The sequence below is a fragment of the Phragmites australis genome, chromosome 19, assembly GCF_958298935.1.
Source record: "Phragmites australis chromosome 19, lpPhrAust1.1, whole genome shotgun sequence".
NCBI classification, from domain to species: Eukaryota; Viridiplantae; Streptophyta; class Magnoliopsida; order Poales; family Poaceae; genus Phragmites; species Phragmites australis.
The window spans coordinates 21,383,838-21,405,220 of record NC_084939.1 but is presented as its reverse complement, the minus strand read 5'-3'; the positions used below and the strand labels follow the sequence as shown (position 1 = coordinate 21,405,220).

The following is a 21,383-nucleotide window of genomic DNA, read 5'->3' as shown; positions in this document are numbered from 1 at the left end:
TGGATTTTGAGGTTAAAATCCCTAAAAATGACTATTAAGAGTTGTTTAGGAAGACTTTGAAGAGATGACCTCGGGAGGCGGTTGGCCTAGCGGTAGCAACGAATGGTGCAGGTGCACCGCCAGACACGAGTAGCATAAGATGGGCCAGTAGGTGATGTCGCAAACGGGGATGAGAAAAGATAGATCTGAGTGGTTAGCACCATGGCGGTGGATTGGAAACAGGATGAGTTGAGTAGGACGGGGACGAGCACACGTGAGGAAGAACGACAGCAGCCTATCCAACGCCTCACGGCCGTCGACTGTAACTGGATGGTTTTCAGCCGATTGAAATTTAGTCAGGCCCATCCCGTTAGGTTTGCAGCGCCTGTAAGCAGGCACTTAAGATAAGTCGATAATTAGCATAAACTCACCTGTTCTCTTTGTAACACACTGCACCGATGCAGGAAAAAGGAAAACGCTACGCGTACGACGGATTGTTCGGACCCATGTACCGACTCAACATAGTGGTGCCTCTCGTTTTCTCCAACACGGGCCAAGCACCACATGAAAACCAAGTGATCCGGGAACTGAGGTTACAACGTAACGTGCCGTTATTTGTGCTGGCACTGTAGTTCACACTCTCTATGGTATCTCATGCAAATGCAGGGAGTAGACCCGATCCTGTTATACCGATTTTAACTCTTCTTTTTTCAGGGATGCAATTGGTTATCGTAGTTATGTATGCCTTCCGGGTTCACAATGTAAGATATCGTGCATGTGATTAGATCTTGGAAAACACACAATAAACCCATCTAACACGATGGATCACCGATTGGCAACGCATGCAATGTTACACTATTGTTATCGTGTATATTAGAGATGTCCTTATCAGTACTGAGGGCGAGGAGTCTATGGTCCATGTGTACATCCAAAGAGTACACTTCTTGCTTGGGATACACAGTTTAATTTTGAACTTGGAGAGAAGCTACAAAATGTCCAAGTAAATTAGAGAGTTGTCACTTTAGAGTTAGATCCAGATCTAAATTAACGGCCCCACCGGACATTTCTTTCAGGTACCCTTTTAAGCTAAACCAATCGATATTCTTGCTACTTTTTCATGGCATGTCTCAAGAAATTGTATAGTGTTTCGCCATGGCAAAGTTATGCTTCTTCTAGTAGTGTGCGTAGAAGTATATATTTTTCAGAATTTTTGGTTCAATGGAACGATTTCTGTTGAATCTGAAAATTTTTCTTCGACTAAGGTGTGATATTTTGTTCACCCTAGCTAAGCCCTTTCAGTTATTTTTTTTTCTTTTTCCATCATAAGTATTCCCCTTGCTTTCTCTTTTTTTCTTCTTTTACTTGCACGTGGGAAGGTCTGGATGAGACTATGGGGTGGAGGCCATAGGAACAATAAAATCAAGTTAAGCCAACACAAAGTCTCGTCCATTTACATTTACTTTGTTCTTGATACGGTGTACACTCGTGCCGTAATCACAATATCATATCCGGATCGGGGAATTGCTGCGCATAATCAGGGTACCAGAGTCTAACAAGTGGTATAGGAACAAATCCATTGTGGTGTTGAAGTTGTATGCGTCGGCAGCAACGCTACGAAATTACATATCAACAATCTAGAGTGCCAAGTGATGAGTTATTCTATTGGAAGTTCTTTTGCGAGTATATTCTGTTTCAAATTGAGACTAATTGAAACGTGGCTCAGTCTGGAATAGACAAAACTGTCGGTAAATATAACTCAAACTGAGTACATATGACTTTAGGTATTGTTGATCCATCTTTTCAGGGGGTGAAAAGTGGAACCCCTTTCCAATAAAATGGGCGAAAGAATAGATGATGATGATGTGTTTGGCCTACCAACCATATTTACCTTCTCTAGTGGATTGAAGACAAGTACACACCAACACGATGCTTTGAGAAAAAGATCGTTGTCAAGATTTGGCTTTAGTAAGACAAGAGGCGACGCCAAGATTTGGTGATGGCAACGTTGTCATTTGGTTAGATGGATCATGAATGTGATAGTTACCTGTTTCCTCAAAGATCATTTCGCTCGCTCCTAAAGACAAATATTCACTGTAGAGGAATGCACTTGTGCAAGAGGCTGCGAAGATGCACAGTTGAGTAACAGTGGCGAACTCAGGATTTCTCGGCTGAGCATTCCAACTTCGACAATGCATAATGTACTCAATGGAAAATAAATGATTCATAATATAAAAGCCCATAATATAATATAAATTTATCATAGTAGAGATAAACTCAAATAGTTAAGAGAAATTACATAATAACTAGTAGGATTTGACTACACTCCTTCGTGGATTGGAAGCATGATATCACAGCCTCATCCTTGACTTGTGTGAAGAACTTCCACCTAATGAATACAACCAACCAGTCATTCAACAATTAGCTCCCAATTCTATTTCTTATCTTATTATTTACATAATTCATTATTGAAAATATCATGTCAACATTAGCAGCTGTCATGGGAAGAACTAATGCCAACTTGAGAAGTGCAGGCATGAAAACAATATGATACATGAGAATCTTATCTGTTTGAACAAGTATGACTGAAAGCTCCTAAGATTTTTCATATTTTTAAACATTTTATCTATATGTATATCTTTAATAAAGAGTCTCAGTTAATAACTAAGAGACACCAAATATGTGCTTGTGAAGTTCTTAAGATAAAACTGAACAAGTTTAAGCAAGTGATATTTGTCATATGCAGCAAAATGACTATATACATATACATATACCAAGTTTCAGCTGAATGCTCTAGAATCAAAGGAGATACGCCCCTGTTGAGTAAACATTGGGATGCACCACGGTCGCCATGGGACCCGGCAGCCACGGCAGCCAACAAGTGGCGAGGAAGGTAGCGGTAGCTCTGTTTGACTAGAGTGAAAAGATGAAAGAGCTTGTTCACCTTGCATGAATGTCGAAGCAATCTGCTGACTATCGGAAGGCTATAAAAACACCTAATTTTAGTGAGAATTTAAACAGGTACCTGATGCCTAGACGGAACCATCTTCGTTTGTCACCTAGATTTTCATCAAAATATGCCCTTTATTATTAAAAGAAGGAAACATTTATTTTACTCCCCAATATTGTGGTTATCTTATATAACCCTCTAAACTATTTTTCGTCTCATTTTACCCCCAAAGTATTCAAACTTGGCAAGTTCACCCCTCAGTGGTATTTTATGGGATGGTAGTAGACATTGTACCTATGTTACAAAATTATTTTAAGAAACTTTCTTTAATTATTTTTCATATGTTTTGCATCTCGACGGTCAAACTAGTATAGATGCTCTCAACCTATAGAAATAATCACGAAAAAGTCCATGTATTTTGCGCTCGTAACATGTGACGAACTGGCCACCATGCTTTAGCAATGTTGTGAATTGGGTGTTCCTGTAATGATCCTTGTAACATTAAAACATAATATTAGTGGGAAAATTTCTGGAGTCGTTGACTAACTCCAAGCCGCAAGCCTCCGCAGGTACTTGTCATCGACTCTATTGTTCCTCACTTTTAAGTAGGTTTTAGAGCAGATTTTCGGCTAAAATTAAAGGAGCTCTGCTAAACAGCAACTTTTAGGTTTTAGCTCTCTGAGTGGAATCCGTGATAGTGATTCTCTAAAATGAACTAGAAACTAGAGAGCTGAAAAAAACAGTTTTCCCTGATTCACTTCCCGCACAAATCACTTTCTTCATATATTTTATTTTAAAGAATCACTAAAAAATCGCTTTCAGCTACAAAATCACTTAAAAAAATCACTCCGCATAGAGAATTTAGATAAAAAAAAACTAGCTTAGGTGCTAGAGAGCAAGAGTCGCAAGTATACGATCAGGTGTTTAGTTTGAGGAACCAACTATTTTTTAATAATGCAATAACATTCCGGCCTCTGTATCGCATGCTAGTCCTTATTACATATTGGCAGCACGTAGCTGAGTAAGGTTGGATTGATCTCGGGGTAACGTTAAATATCCTAATTATTTCTTGAGTCCTAAGCGGTACAACACTCTCACCTAACACTTTGATCGAAAGTACAACCAATCATTAGTTACGATCTCATCTCCCCTTACCTAATATAAAAAGAGAGGGCCGGCACCTATGTGCTAATGTTCCCACAAGGCTCAACCTATCCTACACAACTCTAAACCCTAAAGCGATCATTAGGTCAAAGCAGTGAGGTGAAGGCTGCCGCCGCCATCTTCATCACCACGCCAGTGACCGCGACATCTCTACCTACGTCAACACACTTCACCAGTCTCGACTACCTACTTCATTGACTACACGCAATCTACACCGAGCGACAACGCATCACCAGCTCGCGTCGACTCATCTACGTCATGATTCACAACGATGGTGTCATCCAAATCCGGTAAATCATCACGCTTCCACTAATGATAAGTGTTTGATCCTAAGACTAGTCTTTATATTGATTAGAAGGAGAATTATACCTAACAAGTAGCACGGAACCGTCTAACACTCATGTTAGACGTGACAAAAAAAAGGTTCAAATTGTTCAGTATGGACGTTCAGATTGTTTAGCACTTAAGCCGCGAGCGCCGCCCCCTGATGGCCCCCACTTTTTATTTTTGGAAATTTTTTTTAAAAAATTTTGTTGTTAACTTTTTCTTAAAATTTTTCTCATAAACTTTCTCGATAACTTATCTCAATATCTTTTTTAAAAAACTTTCCAAAAAATGAATGTTGCGGAGGAAATTTTTTTTAAAAAGTAAAGTTGTCCTTTACTGTTCCAGCGTGCGTTGCGCCGCGCGTCCCAACACCGCGCCATCGGTCTGGTATGGGACTCTTGAGTCCTGCTGCATTGCTATCAGCAAGAGTTTTTTTCTTTTTATTTTTCTGAGCTGCTATAAGGAGTTGGACAGTTGGTAGCACTAGCAACTCAGCAAAGAACAACGGGAGTCAATGCTACTGCTCGGCAGTGGGTACACTCTTTTAAGTATTCAGTGTGCATCGATACATATACGTACCTAGAGAGGTATTTCCAAGAATTTTAAGTTCTTTTTTAGATAATAGAAACTTATTCCAGCCTCTACATCATTGGTTTACACTTAGTCTGATTCAATATTACATCATTCTCAGCTCTCAGCTGAAACTGTACAAAAGCAAATGATACATAACAAACCAAATGATGTATGACATAATGTTATCCGACACTAAGACTATTATTAAACCACTATCCATTGCTGACAAAGAACTCTATAGTTACCACATCTAATGCTTGGCACACTATGCATATATCCTCTATGTCCTCACCTTTTGTAATAGATCCTAATATTTTAGCCAGTATGCACCTTTGAAGACCGCCTACATAAATGATGTAATTATTATCTTATTAAATATAATATCATTGTGATAAAGTCATATAGCCAATAAAACGATCACCACCAACCAAGCATTTTAGGTGTACAGGTATATGCCTATACGTCCATGCACCCACCCTAAATTCTCATGTGACAAAACTCTGAACAAATTGAGGACACATGCACATAAAAACAAATATATATACCTTCGACTTTCCAAACGGGCATATCATCGTACCTATATCTCTTCCACTCAACATACCAACATTCATAATAGTTATCATTACTTGTTCATATTATAAATTAACAGTAATATATCACTGCTAATTCATAACACAGATTAATATTGTATAAATATATAACAACCACAGCACGACATAGGTCGTTGAAGAAATGTCGAACATCGACTGAGGCAAGCGGAACGTTGCCCTCAACCCGTGTGAATGTAACCACTTCAACAAGGTGTGTGAACATGGCGATATCATGTCACCGATCATGATGAACTCAGGTTACACTTGACGCACGAGTTTGTGGCACGCAATGGTTTTGTTAGGTCTGAGAAAATTGATGGTTCGATTTGTTGTTCTTGGTGGAGTCAAATCAATGCACGTTTCCATCCTGATCCTTACGTGCTTGAAATCAGAGTCAAATTTGTAAGGCTCTAAACCTTGGGTGATCAACATAATGGTCTAATTCAAGTAGTTGAACACCCAACAGCGGAAGTATGAGCGTGTACCTGTATTTGGAGACATCATTAGTGATCTGAGATGTGAATTGGCGATGTAGGCGCAGCTGTGCTTGGTGATGATGATTGATGCCGTGCAGACCGTCAGTGATGTTGTCGCCGGAGTGATGCAGGTGATGTAAATGTGGTCGATTTGAGGGTGAGGTCGATGTAGTAGATGTCGGCGTGGTAAAGCAGCTTGGTGAAGTCACGGCGGCAGACTTCGATCCGTTTTCAGCGTCCTTATGATCGTGGGTGGTTTAAATATGTTGGGAGAGATGAGGCCACGTGAGAAACTTGATCTCACGGGCGCCGGCTCCTCCCCTTATTTATATGGCACTGCACGAACCGGAGCCACAACCAATAGTTGGTTGCGCCTCCAATCAAGACATGTAGTGGGGACAAACTCCCCTTATGTCTCGATCCTTTTCCTGTTAGCTATCGTTAGATGCCAAGATCAAACCAACATTTTCCCCCTTGATCATAAGTCCAAGATCAAACCAACATTTTCCCCCTTGATCATAAGGCAAAATATTATAAGCTCACTCTTAATGAAAATAGCACACAAAGGCTAAGTGTTACAACAGTCAATAAAAAATACCACTGAAACCTAAAAACCTATAGTATGTCACTCCATCTCGAAATGAATATTCATTATGATTAATGGGAGTTGGTTTATTGTATAGCCCTCTTAATTAGAATCATAGGCTTTCTAATAACCTCATATGCAACATGATCACAAAAGATATGGGTGGTAAGTCTTTAATGAGCGGATCTGTAAGCATTGACTTAGTACTTATATGCTTGACATTTATTGTTTGGTCCTAGATTCTATCTTTCAGAACATGATACTTAATGTCGATGTTTGATAGCACCACTCAACTTGTTGTTACTCGTATAGAAAACTACGGGTTGATTATCACAGTACAATGTAAGTCGCTCTGAAATGTTGTCTACCACTTTTAATCCCAGGATAAAATTCTTTAGCCATATAGTCTACCCGGTAGCCTCATAACATGCTACAAACTCATCTTGCATCATTGACGATGCTGTAAGTATCTATTTGGAGCTGTTCCACGAGATAGCTACTCCAGCGAGGGTGAAGATATAACATGACATGAATTTCTTAGTATCCACACACCCAGCAAAGTCTGCATCCGAATAACCAACAACTTCGAGGTTATCAGATTTTCTAAATATGAGCATGTAGTTCTTAGTGCCTTGCAAATAGCGAAGAACTTTCTTAACGGCTTTTCAGTGATTCGATCCTAAATTTGACTGATATTTGCCAAGCATCCCGGTCACAAAAGCTAAATCAAGGCGAGTACATACTTAAGCACACATAATGCTTTCGACAGCTGAAGCATAAGGGACCGACTTCATCTAATTAGTTTCATACTGGTTCCTACGACATTGAAATATTCCAAATTTATCGCCCTTAACAATAGGAGCAGACGTGACAGAGCACTTATGCATATTGTATTTCTTCAATACTTTATCAATGTATGTCTTTTGAGACAAACCTAATACTCCTTTGGACCAATCTCGTTGAATCTCAATGCTAAGAACGTAAGAAGCTTCACCGATATCCTTCATATCGAAATTAGATGATAGAAATCTCTTGGTCTCAGACAGCATATCCTTATCGTCGCTAGCCAATAAGATATTATCCACATAAAGAAGTAAGATGGTGAATCTCCCCCTTTAAACTTTATGTAAGTGCAGTTATCAACTTCATTTTCTTTAAAGCCAAATTTTTTAATGACTTTATCAAACTTGAGATACCACTGCCTAGAAACTTGCTTTAGACCATAAATTGATTTCTTAAGGCGACATCCCAAGTGTTCCTTGCCTTCAACAACAAAACCTTCCAGTTGAGCTATGTAAATATTTTCTTTCAAGTCACCATTAAGCAGTGTCGTCTTTACATCCATTTGATGCAGCTCTAAATCATAATACACTATAAGTGTCACAATTATTCTACAGGAATCTTCACTTATAGAGGAGAGAAAGTTTCATTATAATCAATCCCTTCTCTTTGCAAGAAGCCTTTTGCTACAAGCCTCGCTTTGAATCTTTTGATGTTTCCCTTAAAGTTATGTTTGGTTTTGTAGACCTATTTACAGCCTACTGTTTTAGCTCCTTCAGGAATTTCTACTGAGTCCCGTACATTATTGTCACATATAGACTTTAATTCGTCCTTCATGGCATTAAGTCATTCAAGCGAATGCTCACTCTTCATAGCCTCTTTATATGAGTTGGGATTTTCTGCCTTCTCTATGTTATTAACATCCTCATTCATATAGACAACGTAATCATTTGAGATGGCAGGTCTCCTGTCACGCTATGATCTCCTGACTGGTTCGTTAGGCACTGTAGGACTAGGATTGGGTGCTGCAGGGGACTGCTTAGGTTTATCGTTAGGTTTCATTAGGAATTTTAGAGACCTTCATAGGGGGTGCACTAACGTTATTTTCTTCTAAAGTTGCAACCATCTGGGGCGCAGGAATATAGGGCTCTTGGATCAACGACGCAAGATCATAAATCCACTTTTCCTCGAGATCAACTTCCCTAGGCTCCAGATCCCCATTCTCAAGAAAAATAGCGTGTCTTGTTTCTACAAATTTAGTGATTCTGTCTGGACAATAAAAATGATACCCCTTTGATCTCTCAGGATATCTGATAAAATAACAACTAACTGTCTTAGGATCTAATTTCTCAATATGTGGATTAAAAACTTTAGCTTTAGCTGCACAGCCCCACACACGTAAGTATTTCAAAGAGAGCTTTCTCCCGGTCCATAATTCATAAGGTGTTTTTAGAACTGATTTACTGGGAACCCAATTGAGAATATGTGTGGCTGTCTTAAGTGTCTCCATCCACAGTCCAACTAGTAAACTAGAATAGCTAAGCATATTTCGCACCATATCTATAAACGTGTGGTTACATCGCTCAGCTAACCCGTTCTGTTAAGGTTCACCAGATGTAGAATATTGAGCTACTATACCATTTTCTTGAAGAAATCTGGCAAAGGGACCAGAGATTTGCCCATAAGGGACATATCTCCCATAATACTCCCCCCCCCCTTCCACAATCCGATCTCACTACTTTAATCTTTAGGTTGTGCTGATTTTCTACTTCAGCCTTAAATATTTTGAATTTATCGAGAGACTCAGATCAATATTTAATGGGGTGGATATAGCCGTAACAAGAGAAATCATCAGTGAAGGTAATGAATGAATTAAAACCATCCACCGATGTTACAGGAAAATGACCGCAGATATCTGTGTGAACAAATTATAATAATCTTGTGCTTCGAGTGGCCCCTTTCTTTATTTGCTTAACGTATTTTTCTTTAATGCAATCTATGCAGTGATCATAGTCAAATAAGTCTAAGGGTTGGAGAATCTCTTCCTTAATGAGATGCTCTATTCTCCCCCTCGAAATATAGCCTAAACGACAATACCACAGTTTCGAAGAAGTCTCATTAATTGTACTTCTCTTTCTCTTATAGCTTACATCACAGACATTCATAGACATAGAAGATTTATTAAGAGGAAGCATATAAAGTTTGTCTTGTCAGATGGCAAGACCAATAACATCTGAATTAAACTTAAGAATGCATTTATTGTCTCCAAAATTACAATGAAAACCATCATCATCTAACATAGAAATTGAAATGAGATTCCTCCTCATGATAGGAACATAAACTACATTATTAAGTCTAAGAGTGAAGCCACTATTAAGGACTAAGGGAAGTGATACAACAACCTCGACTTTAGCTTTCTTCCCGTTGGCCACTCTAAGATTTCGCTCCCCCTTTCCTAACGTTCTCATGGTAAGGAATTTCTGTAAAGAATTGGTAACGTGCACAGTGACACCTGAGTCAATCCACAGGAATTAAGGGAGAAGAAGGAAGGCGAGGGGGTGGTTTGAAAGGGCATCAAACAACCCTCTTTTTAAACCACAACGACATCTCAATCAGCATAAAAAAATTAATCAATAAATATTATTAAATCATTACCCTTCTTTGTGAGCCACTTCAGAAAACCAATACAGTCTTTCTGGTAGTGATCCTTCTTTGGCAGAAGTGACATCCATCATCCTTAGATTCTTGAGAGGTAGGAGCAAAAGGAGCAGGTGCCTTGGATGCCCTCTGCATTGCCTTATCGTGCTTAGCAACGAAATACAACTTCTTCTTAAAATTGATATCTCCTTAAATTTTCTTTTATTTCTGAGGAAGCTAACTTGATTAATAAAATATTTCTTTTCAGCCCTTAGCCTATCTTCCTCTTAGACACACATCGCAATCAAGTCGTTCATAGTCCATTTCTCCTTCTGAGTATTGTGATTAATCTTAAAGGGAGAAAATTCAGGAGAGAGATGTCATAATAAAATAAATAAGAAAACCATGAGATATTTCTATTTTCATGCTCTTGAGTTTAGGAGTTATATCTGCAATCATCATGATGTGTTCTCTTATACCGTCGGACCCATAATTATACTTAGTGCTGAGGAGCTTCTAAATCAATATACTAGTATAAATCTTGGAGGTGTCTTTAAATTACTCCTCCACAGATGTCAAGTATGACTTAGCTTTTCTGAGGTTGGGATTGCTCCTCTTATAGATTTTGAGATTGAGTTCCTCATAATTATTAGTGACATGCGGTTAGACCGCTCCCACTTCTCACAAAATACATCATAAGTTTTCTTTAGTTTATCACAATTCTCCACATCAATGACAGGAGTAGTGGAGCGTCAAGACGTGTAGTGAGGACGGACTCTCCTTAGGTTTCGACCTTTTTCTGTTAGCTATGGTTAGATAGCGAGATCAAACCAACAAAATTTCTCATAAATTTGTGACATAAAATTCGACCAAGGTACGTACGTCGATCGATTAGTCCTCGATAAACATGTGATTGGCGTTGCATGCTAGCTGCACACGATGTCCGTGCATAACTTGAGCATTCACAAGTATGAGGACATGAGCGTACTTACGTACGGTGCTCACCTGACCGCTTCTTTCTTGTTCTTTTTATTACGAAATTCTCCGTCTTTTCTCTCTCTCTCTCTCTCTCTCATGTTTTTAGGTACACAGCAGAACTTTTATAGCGGTTGAACTTGAACCCATGAGATAAACCTGGATTAGCTCGGCTAATTGAGCAGCCGAAATCCAACTGCTGCATCAGTGGACGACTTTGGTACAAGACTTTCAAAGAAACAAGGAATATGCTGAAAATAAACAAGATACTCCAGCAACAAGATACCAGCCAATACAAATGTTGGAGATACTGTTCCAGAAACCATGGTGAGAATCATAATCGGCGACGCATCCAACCAAACATAGAGAACATCTTTAGCAGGGTATGATCCATAATAATAACATAGAGCCATGTTGCAGAACTTAAAGAAACCATAAGTGCGTGAGAAATAGGATGAATAGTTCAAGCAAGTCCAAATACAAGTAGATAAATTACATCGCCAATTCTAAGGCGTGTTCCAAAGGATGACGCGGGCTCACGTAAGATCTCAGCACCCATAAGAGAGCAAACTCATTGCTGCAGACTTTCTTGCAATTTGAATGGTCAAGAGATTGCATAAAGGAATAGCAGATTAGTCACCAGAGTAGATCACTATTTTTCTGGAAACTGTAACCTACATGAACATAAAAAGGCACAGCAAGTTAAATACCTCACTATGACCATAAAGTTAAAAGCATTATAAGAACCGTACTTTGGACCAACATGCAATTTGATGTAATTGTCGCAACGCTTGATAAATGTTTTATTTACTTTGATTTTAAATATTGTTTCAAATAGCACACTGTGGCTCTCCTCTGGCCTTTTTCTGATATGAAACTCTGTGCGATAGAATAAAATTCCGCAAACAGAGCTACAACCACTACATCCTCTATTTGTGTGAGTCTTGTGAGAGATCTGTAATAACACCATCTATGTTTGTATCTCCAAACCACCATAAAGAGGAAATTTTTAAAATGTGGTTGAGTATTGGAAGCATACAGCATTTTAAGCAGCATAACTACAACATTGTTAATGCTACAGTTGATGAATTGGCATGTGTAAGACTGTAGAAACATATAAAAATATAACTACCCTGTGAGCCCTGCGAGAGATGCAGTTTAAGATTTCTTTCTTTTTTATTCACCTAATAGTGCTCAAATTAGCATGACAATTTGTAACTTATACCTTTACTAACAAATTTGGGTGTTGCATTGTTTAGTGTTGCATCCCCACAACTAGGAGCATAGACATAGAAGTGGCAGGCAGCAGATCGTTCTCTGGCCGCCACCTTCCAAGCAGCTTGGCCATGACGCAAGGGAGTTGGTGTGTGCAAGGAATGGAGTGAGAATGAGAGAAAGGGAAGAGAGAATAGACTTCTTATTGCTTGATGAAACAAATGAGATTGCCATTGCCAAAATAGGGCCGCTCCTAACAAACGTAGCCAACGTGAGCTAACAAACCAAATCTTTACCTGACAAAAGGATCTAATCTTGATATTGAAGAAAACCAACTAAGGGAAAAAGGAGCCTAGTTGGCAGCCATGCCGACCTCCTGTACGTCCTGCTTGGTCACGCACTAGCTCAGTCCAGCTGTGGTACAAGGTCACACATAACACATTTTTATGAACGCATGGGATCATAAGAAGCTAAAAACGAGTCAATTGCCAACTTACATTCAGAACATCTCTCAGAGTATTGGATATTGATTTGCTCAAGATATGTGTTGTAGATGCTCAGCATCCTTGAAATTTGGTGAACTCTCTCATCAAATTCTTCACACATAACTTCAATTACTTTAAGCTTCTTAGATGCAAACGGCTCTTTAGATGGCATGTATTTTCCCCTTGGTTTCACCCAATTGTCAGGCGCCTGTATAAAAGGTAATAATTACCTAAAATCACAATCAAGGCGCATGATAACTTTAACATGACAATAGCCACGAGATTTATATAACATATACCTGACAAAGTTGAAGAGTGAGCTTCTCTAGAACAGGCATATGCCGGAGAAAGCATATTAGTGCACGTAAATCAATCGCCACACACCACTCATTGAGCAACAAGGTCTTCAACTACTAAACGTAGGGCACCACATCAAGTCCCTTTTGAAAATAAACTGGGCAAAGTGCCAAGGAGTAGGAATAGCTCAGCATTAGATTTTTACTTAAAAGAACTAATTAGGACTCAATAACAGGAGAAGTTCATTATCTGTATCGTATGTCACAAATTTATATGTACACGGAAATAAGTATCACATTCTTACTCCCTCTGTCCCTAAATAAGTGATGTTCTATAATACATGGACAAGACCGTTTTCAACTTTGACTAGTTACACATTTATTATGCACCAATGCTTTCCTGAGGTAGGATATCTGTACCGGATACATACCCAATACCAATACACCTCCAATACTGCACCGATGTGTATCAAAGGAGTATCGGGTTATTTCCATTTAAAAGGAAAAAAACGATACTTCTCTGATATTGATCAGCCCTGCAAAACCTATCTTAGCACCCCTAACCCTAGATAGCACGACGCCTCCAGAACACACTTAGCTCCTAAAGGTGCTGAGGACTTTGTATTTGTGAACAAAAGTTACATCTTTTGTCAACTATCAAGGAGATCGGATGAGCATTCAAGTTGGATGCGTGCAACGTGAGATGTAGGAGAAGATACAGTCTTTCACGACTGGTTTGAGTGTTCATGCCCTAGCTAATCTCACTCTTGATGAGCTTGCATTTTTCTATGTTATCTATCGTCTATCTTATCCTGATATGATGTATTCAATTTATAATGTAGCTTAGTTCAAACAGTTGCACTTGAGACATCACCCTTGATACTATATATCAAATTGTCAGTTATCTTTTGTTTTTTTAGTTTAACATATATGTTACCGTATTGCCATATCACTTATTTTGGAGACTTTTCATATAAGCACATTCTAGTATCTGTATAACTCTATCTGTATTGCGTATCCATGCTCCACATTGATGGTTGCAGTAGATTTTTATTATGGTCAGGCATGCAAAAACTAGAACTGTATCTACATAGAAACAGATCAAATATGAAGTATGATTTGAGAAGTTAGTAAATGCCAAGAAAGGGACAAAATACTCTGTACGAAGAATGTCTAAAATAATAAGGTCATAACAAACAAAACCAGTAAATTCCTCGCTGAAACATGAAGTTTAAAAAATCCCATTGGTGATAATGCACATAAACTACAGTATATGCCAAATAGCAGTATAAATAGCACAACAGAAACAGGTGATCAGAGAACAAGAAGAGTATAAAAGGAAGTAGGCAGAAACATACCGTAACAGGTTCAGCTACCAGCTCCAAGCTTTCAGCCTGTGATAAATAAACACTTGAGAAGCACGCAATCTTGGCTTTTATCACCATTATGGTCGCAATTATTACAGCTATGCTTAGAACATGAGCCCCCGAATTCTTCTTTACCACAATGATCAAAACAGTCACGGAGTCTAATAAATGCCTTTAGTAATGAGTTTTAAGATTATTAGTTAGTTCCAACCAAACAAGACTTGGAGCAGAAATCTGAGTCCGGATGCATCCTAGAAACGTACAATGAAACATGGTCAGTTGTTTAAGGGACTGGGACGATATTTTCTCTGCCCAAATGTGGCAACCCTGCATCCATAGACTCTTCAGTGTTGGGCAGCTTGAAAAATCAAGAAACTCATTTCCTAACTCCACATACTTAAGCTCTAGCGTCGTCAAGTGCTGGGAGACTAGATGCAGGTTGTGTAGTGTCAAGTCACAGTATTCAGGATCACCGTATTCTAACCTGAGGATCTGAGGCTTACAAAGCAGAGCCTGTTGGATCCATATGCTTATCTGCAAGATCTCTGGTTCCTGGCCAACGTTCACAGACGGATTGATAAGGAACTCACACAAGTCCAGTGGTGCGTTGTGGTCCCGGCGAAGCAGCAGATTGGTCACGAAGATGTTAAGATCGTTGAACTCCTGCTCCGTGAGCCATCCCCAACGAGGTCCAAAGGTGATGCGCAGAGCAGGCATGGACGCCCAGAGGTGGCGCCAGCGACACGCGAGCACGCAGGTCTGCACTGCCTCCCGAGCCGGCAGGAACGACAGAACGTGCTGCAGAGCCTCGTCCGGAAGGACGTCGATCCCATCGCCGCCGCCAACCACATTAGGCGCCTTCTTGGTCTTGCGGCGGCGGTAGACCTTTACTTCTTTTAGCGGCATTACGTCGAACAGGTGACGAGCGCTGGTCCTGGAAGGAGGTAAAGTACAATGAACAAAAAAAAATCCGCGCTTCATCACTAGCTACTACCTCCAAACCTTTGAAGCTCACAGATTCTTTACCTTTGAAGCTTGGAATCGGAGGAGGGGGTGGATCAACGGAGCAGCCAAGCTAGCCGACGCCGCCGCCAAGGTCTTGAGGACGCCCTTCCTGCACGACGCGCCACCCGCTTCCAGCCACTCCGGACTGGCAAGCAGAGTCTGGACAATGGCTTGTACCGCGCAGTTCTGGCAAGCAGAGTCTGGACAAGGGTCTAGAAACTTCTGAAAGCTGGACAGCAAGAAGAAGAGAGGCGACGGGTGTGTGAGGAACTGAAGACGGTGGCGATCAGGTCGATTCGAATTCTGTAAACTCTTTGGAACTGCAAGCATTGGCCCACCAATCAGTGCCTGCCGGAATTTCTAGACCCTAAGGAATTTCGATATAGGGCTTACGTATATTAGAAAATTCCGTACGTTGCAACAGAAACAAAAATTGCATAAGATGATATTAAGTGTATGTAAAAACTATTGTTTACATCAATAGAGGTAATCACACGCTTATCTTTCGCCCCCTGAATGTAGCCGAGCAATACATGCACTGACCATTCAATTGAACCATAATACATTTGAATTCATATTTGCAGCGAAAAAATAACCCTAATAAAAACAAGTACAACAACCAAATAGATTGAGAGTCTAAAATTTGCGCAAAATAATATTGTTGACTAGATAAAACATGACTAGAAAGTAAAAAGAAATAAACATGAGCAAAATAAAAAAAAATTCACATCTTTTATCAAAATTCACATCATTTCTCTATCTTAGCCTATTTGCAGGTAACTGCAGTTGAAGCTGAAGGACTGAAATTCACATCTTTTTGTCAAAATTTATAACTGTTTAAATGTAGTATATCTATGATGATCTAAAGTCAACATCTTCTCTAACAGATCCAGTGCAATAAGTATAATTAACTTTCTGGGCAATATTGGCTTCCCATTGAGAAGCTCTAATGCAATTAGAAATAACTGAGAATATAAAAAAGAAAAAAAAAACAACATAGGAATGCAATAAATGCTTTGATTATTTGTTTAACGGTTTGAAAAAATATATCTCATTCTTTCCGGACAATATTTGTTCCCATTGAGAAACTCTATAAAAATACAATTCACTGACCATATATCAACAGCTGGACCATACTTTGTGCTACCAAGTAACAACTCTGAAGATCACTAACCACAATTAAAAAAAACAATAAGAAGTTTACATAACAAATATAAATATAATAACAAACTTATAAGAAGAAATAACACCTATACCATAAAATGATCACACGGTTAGTAAGATTTCCGTAGTGATCACTCGAGAATGATCTTGCAAGGCCAAAATCAGCAAGCTTCACGTTACCCTCCTTATCTATCAAGAGGTTAGATCCTACAAAGGAGCTATTGAATATTAGCTTGGCAAGGCACGAAACGAATGAATAAGGCAAACAACAGCATTGTTGTGTACAGATAACACCTTTAATATCTCGATGCAGCACTTGATTGACGTGACAATAATACAGGCCTGTAAGCAGCTCATGTAACACTGGAGCAAGACAAGACAGCATATCACAAGATCATTCCGCCTAAAGATGGTCAAATGGGCCGTGCTTACTGGGCCGGCCCGAGGCACAGAACTGTAGGCACGGCCCAGGCACGGCTCGGCCCGAGCCGAGATGGGCCGGGCCGGCACGGCACGAGGCCACGGGTCGTGCCTGGGCTGAGCGCGCGGCACGGCGGGCCGGCATGGCATGGCCCGGCCGAGTCGGGTCGGCACGGGCACGGCCCGGCCCACGGGCGGCACGGGCACGGCACGGCCCGGCTCAGGCACGGCTGGCCCAGGAGGCACGGCCGGGCCGGGTCGGCACGGCACGCAGCAGCCCATCACGGCACGGCCGGCCCATCACGGCACGGCCGGCCCGGCACGGCACGGCCCACCGTGCCGGCTCGGCACGCGGCGGCCCACGGCACGGCCGGGCCGGCACGGCACGGCACGGCCCACCGCGGGGGGGGGCACGGCCCGGCCGGCACATGGGGCACGATGGGCCGACGGGGGCACGCGGGTTAACGGGTTAAACGGGCCGGGAACGGCCCGTTTAACCCGTTAACCCGATATTTTTGAATTTTATAGCCGTTTTGTGACCGTTTGAGCTCCAAAAAATTCGAAAAAAATTGCAAAAATCACCATTTTTCACCTATAAATAGAGGAGCACCTTGCCCTTCCATTCCACACCAGCAACACCATTTTCTCTCTTGTTTCCTCCTCTCATTCTTGTCTCAAAGTTCGTGAGAATTAGCGATAATTTGGCAAAATTAGTTTGAATTGTTGCAAAAAAATCCGAGCAATTCCAAAATCGTCATCCTGCTGATTTGCTATCTTGAAGTTGAAGAAATCTTGGTGATTTTTTTGCATCGTTGTTAAGTCTTATTTTATTATTTGATTATTTCTAACTTTGAATATTTGCAATTTTTGTAGTGTCATTCGACATTGATCATGGATGCCAGTGATCATGATACATCCATAGATCATGATTTTTTTCTCCAAGGACTCACAGGGGACTACGGCCCCTTTGATACTAGTGCTGCAGGTGATGATGGACCCGACGGTGAACCTCCGGTTGGTTCACATCCAGATCCAGGTGATGCAGCAGGAGTGCCATCGTCAGGCTCTACAAGTGCGCACACATTAGCAAGCAGCAGGTCTAAAAGATCAAGAGCCGGTACTTCCGAAGTTTGGCAAGACTTTGAAAGGATCTACAAAGAGGAAGATGGGGTAAGTGTCAGATATGCTAAGTGTTATATTTGTAAAAATGAATTATCTGCAAAGCCCTCGGGTGGAACGGGGCACTTGAAGAGGCACGCCATAAGTTGCAAGCGAAAGAGTGGAGCAGCCATGAAGCAGACGGTGTTGCAGTACAACTCCGACGGCTCTGTTCATCATTGGGAGTACGACTCTGCCAATGCTCGAAAAGAGCTATGTCGCTTCATTGCAAGAGCGGATCTACCACTCAATATCGGTGAGTCTGCTGCATTTGAAGATTACATTAAGCAAGCTCATAATCCTAGGTTCACGCATGTTTCTAGACAGACAACTAGTAGGGATATGGTAAAATACTACAATACGTGTCGTAGCAAACTTAAAGAAATGTTGCAAACATGTACATTTTCAGTTGCTTTGACCTCGGACATATGGGCAGGTAGGGCTAGAGAGGATTATCTTAGTGTGGTTGCTCATTTTGTTAATAATGATTGGGAATTAGAAAAGAGAATAATAGGTTTTCGCTTGATTGACAACGCGCATACCGGTGAAAATATTGCTGAAAAAATATCTCAAGTAGTTGCAGACTTTGGCCTCACGAATAAAATATTTTCTATCACTTTAGATAATGCCGGTGCAAATTCTAGAGCAATGGATATTCTTACTCCGTTGTTTAGTACTTATGCTGAATCTTTCTTGTTACATCAACGTTGTGCTTGTCATATTATCAATCTTATAGTAAAATCCGGTTTGAAGAGGTTATCGCGATACTTAGAAGATTTTCGTACTGCAATATCTTTTGTGAACTCTTCTAACCAACGAATTGCAGCATATAAACAGTATTGTGTTGCAATGGGTGTGCGTCCACGTAAGTTTGCTCTGGACATGCCGGTGAGATGGAACTCTACTTTCTTGATGCTTAAAAATATTATACCATATAAGAGCACATTTAGTGTGTTTATTCATACACATTACCATCAGCATGGGGGTCAAACTTTACTCACGGAAGCGCATTGGTATGTTGCTGAAAGGATACTGGAGTTTCTTGAATTTTTTTATGATTCAACTGTGAGTTTATCAGGAGTTTATTATCCAACATCTTGTTTAGTAGTGCATAATATTGTTGAAATTGCTACTCATTTAAACAACTATGAAAATGACAATCTTTTAAGAGATTGTGTAGTTCCTATGAAATCTAAATTCTTAAAGTATTGGAAAGAAATTCCTTTGTTATACGCTTTTGCCTTTATTTTAGATCCTAGAGCTAAAATTGCAGCTTTCTGTAGAGTTCTCGCAATTCTAGGTGATGCTCTTGGCCATGATTATTCTAATTATTATACTAATGTTCGTTCTAAGTTATTCGAAGTTTATAGTAAATATGAAACAAAGTATGACGGAGTTCGCCTGCAACGACCTCCACTAGCACCCACAACAAGTAAGAAGACGACAACGTGGGGGAAAATATTTGGTGCAGGTTCTTCATCAAGAAGTTCAGACTCTTCGTCACGATCGTCTACGGGCACCGGAATTCCAACATCCGGAGGGGAGCTAACTACCTTCATCGACAGTGACGTTATCAGCCACGAACAAGAAAACTTCAACATACTGCAATGGTGGCATGAGCACAAGACGAATTATCCAGTCCTTTCACTGTTAGCTTGAGATTTGTTAACGGTTCCTGTATCTACAGTTTCTTCTGAGGCTGCCTTCAGTCTTACAGGAAGGATAATCGAAGAGAGAAGAACAAATCTGTCAAGTGAGATGGTTGAAATACTCACCATAGTAAAGGATTGGGAACAAGCTGAAGCACGAATGCAACACACTGCAGAAAATACTGAGCTTGAAGAATCATTCCAAAATTTGTATCTAGATGCTGATGAGAACGTGTAATTTTAAATTTTCTGAGCTATGTTGTACTCTTTTTTCCTTTGCTAGAAAGGTTTTTAATGAGGCAACCTATCAATAAAGCTCATTTTTAGAATTAATCATGTGCCCCTATTATTTCTAAGTTTTTTTATTCATGTTTTTTGTTTATTTTTTTAAAATACCCCCCGCGACCCCACCCCCACCTACCTCTCCTCTCATCCCTATAAATACCATCTACTCCATCTCAAACTCCACCCTGCCCACCCATCTCTCTTTTCCTATTTGCTAGCCAAGTATCCAGTATTCACTTCACATCAAGAAACTAATTCCATATTTCAATTCATGGATCAAGGCGCCGAGAACTCAGGTGCATGGTCCCAAGTGTGGCAACATTTTGAAAAGGTCTTCAAAGAAATTAACGGGGAACAGGTAAGATTTGCTAAGTGTAATATATGCAGTATAGAAATAGGTGCCAGATCTTCACATGGAACGGGACACTTGAGGAAGCATATGAAAAATTGCAAGCAAAATTCTGAGGTTTCTAATGAAACCATGTAATTTTCGGAGCATAATCATTGGTTGTACTCTTTTTTCCTTCTAGTAGAAAGGTTTTTAACGAGGCAACCAATCAATAAAGATGTTATGTATTTATTTTCCATATTTTTTTATTGTTTTTTGGATTTTTTTAGCTATTATTTTTGATTTTTTTCTATTTTTTTGAGTGCTGACGGGCCCAACGTGCCTCCACCGTGCCGGCTGGGCCCGTCGTGCCTTCCCGTGCCGGCCGGGCCCGTCGTGCCTTCCCGTGCCGGCCGGGCCCGTCGTGCCTTCCCGTGCCGACCTGGCCCGTCGTGCCTCCACCGTGCCGATCGGGCCCGTCGTGCCAAACGGGTCTATCGTGCCTCCACCGTGCCGAACGGGCCCATCGTGCCGAACGGGCCCATCGTGCCGACCGTGCCGTGGGCCGGCCCGGCACGGCACGGTGACAGTTGGGCCGTGCCGTGGGCCGACGGCTTGGCACGCGGGCCGGCACGGCACGGCCCGTAACAGTAAATGGGCCAATCGGGCCGTGCCGAGATGGGCCCGTGCCGGGCCGGCCCGATTGGCCCATCTGGCCATCTTTAATTCCGCCAATGCTAGAACCTTTAGGTCGACTCCAACGGAGACTTTTTTTTTTACCGTATTTCTGTGCCTCCGTACAATTGCGGCTCTTTAACGTCGGTAAACCACTTTAACAGAGACTGTATTTTTGTTTTTGCCGATGCTACAGGGATACGGCATCGACATTTGATCGGTAAATTTGCTGCCAAGTTGGGGGCTCCCGTATCACTGTTTCTGAGTATGCGCGTGGGTTGGGGGAGGATGGGAGGAATGAA

General features: G+C 40.8%; 1 pseudogene; it reads right to left on the bottom strand.

The window, feature by feature from the left end:
• Positions 1 to 11,327: 11,327 nt before the first annotated feature.
• On the bottom strand, positions 11,328 to 15,823 carry LOC133899952 (putative F-box/LRR-repeat protein At5g02930; annotated as a pseudogene).
• Between the last annotated feature and the right edge of the window lie 5,560 nt (positions 15,824 to 21,383).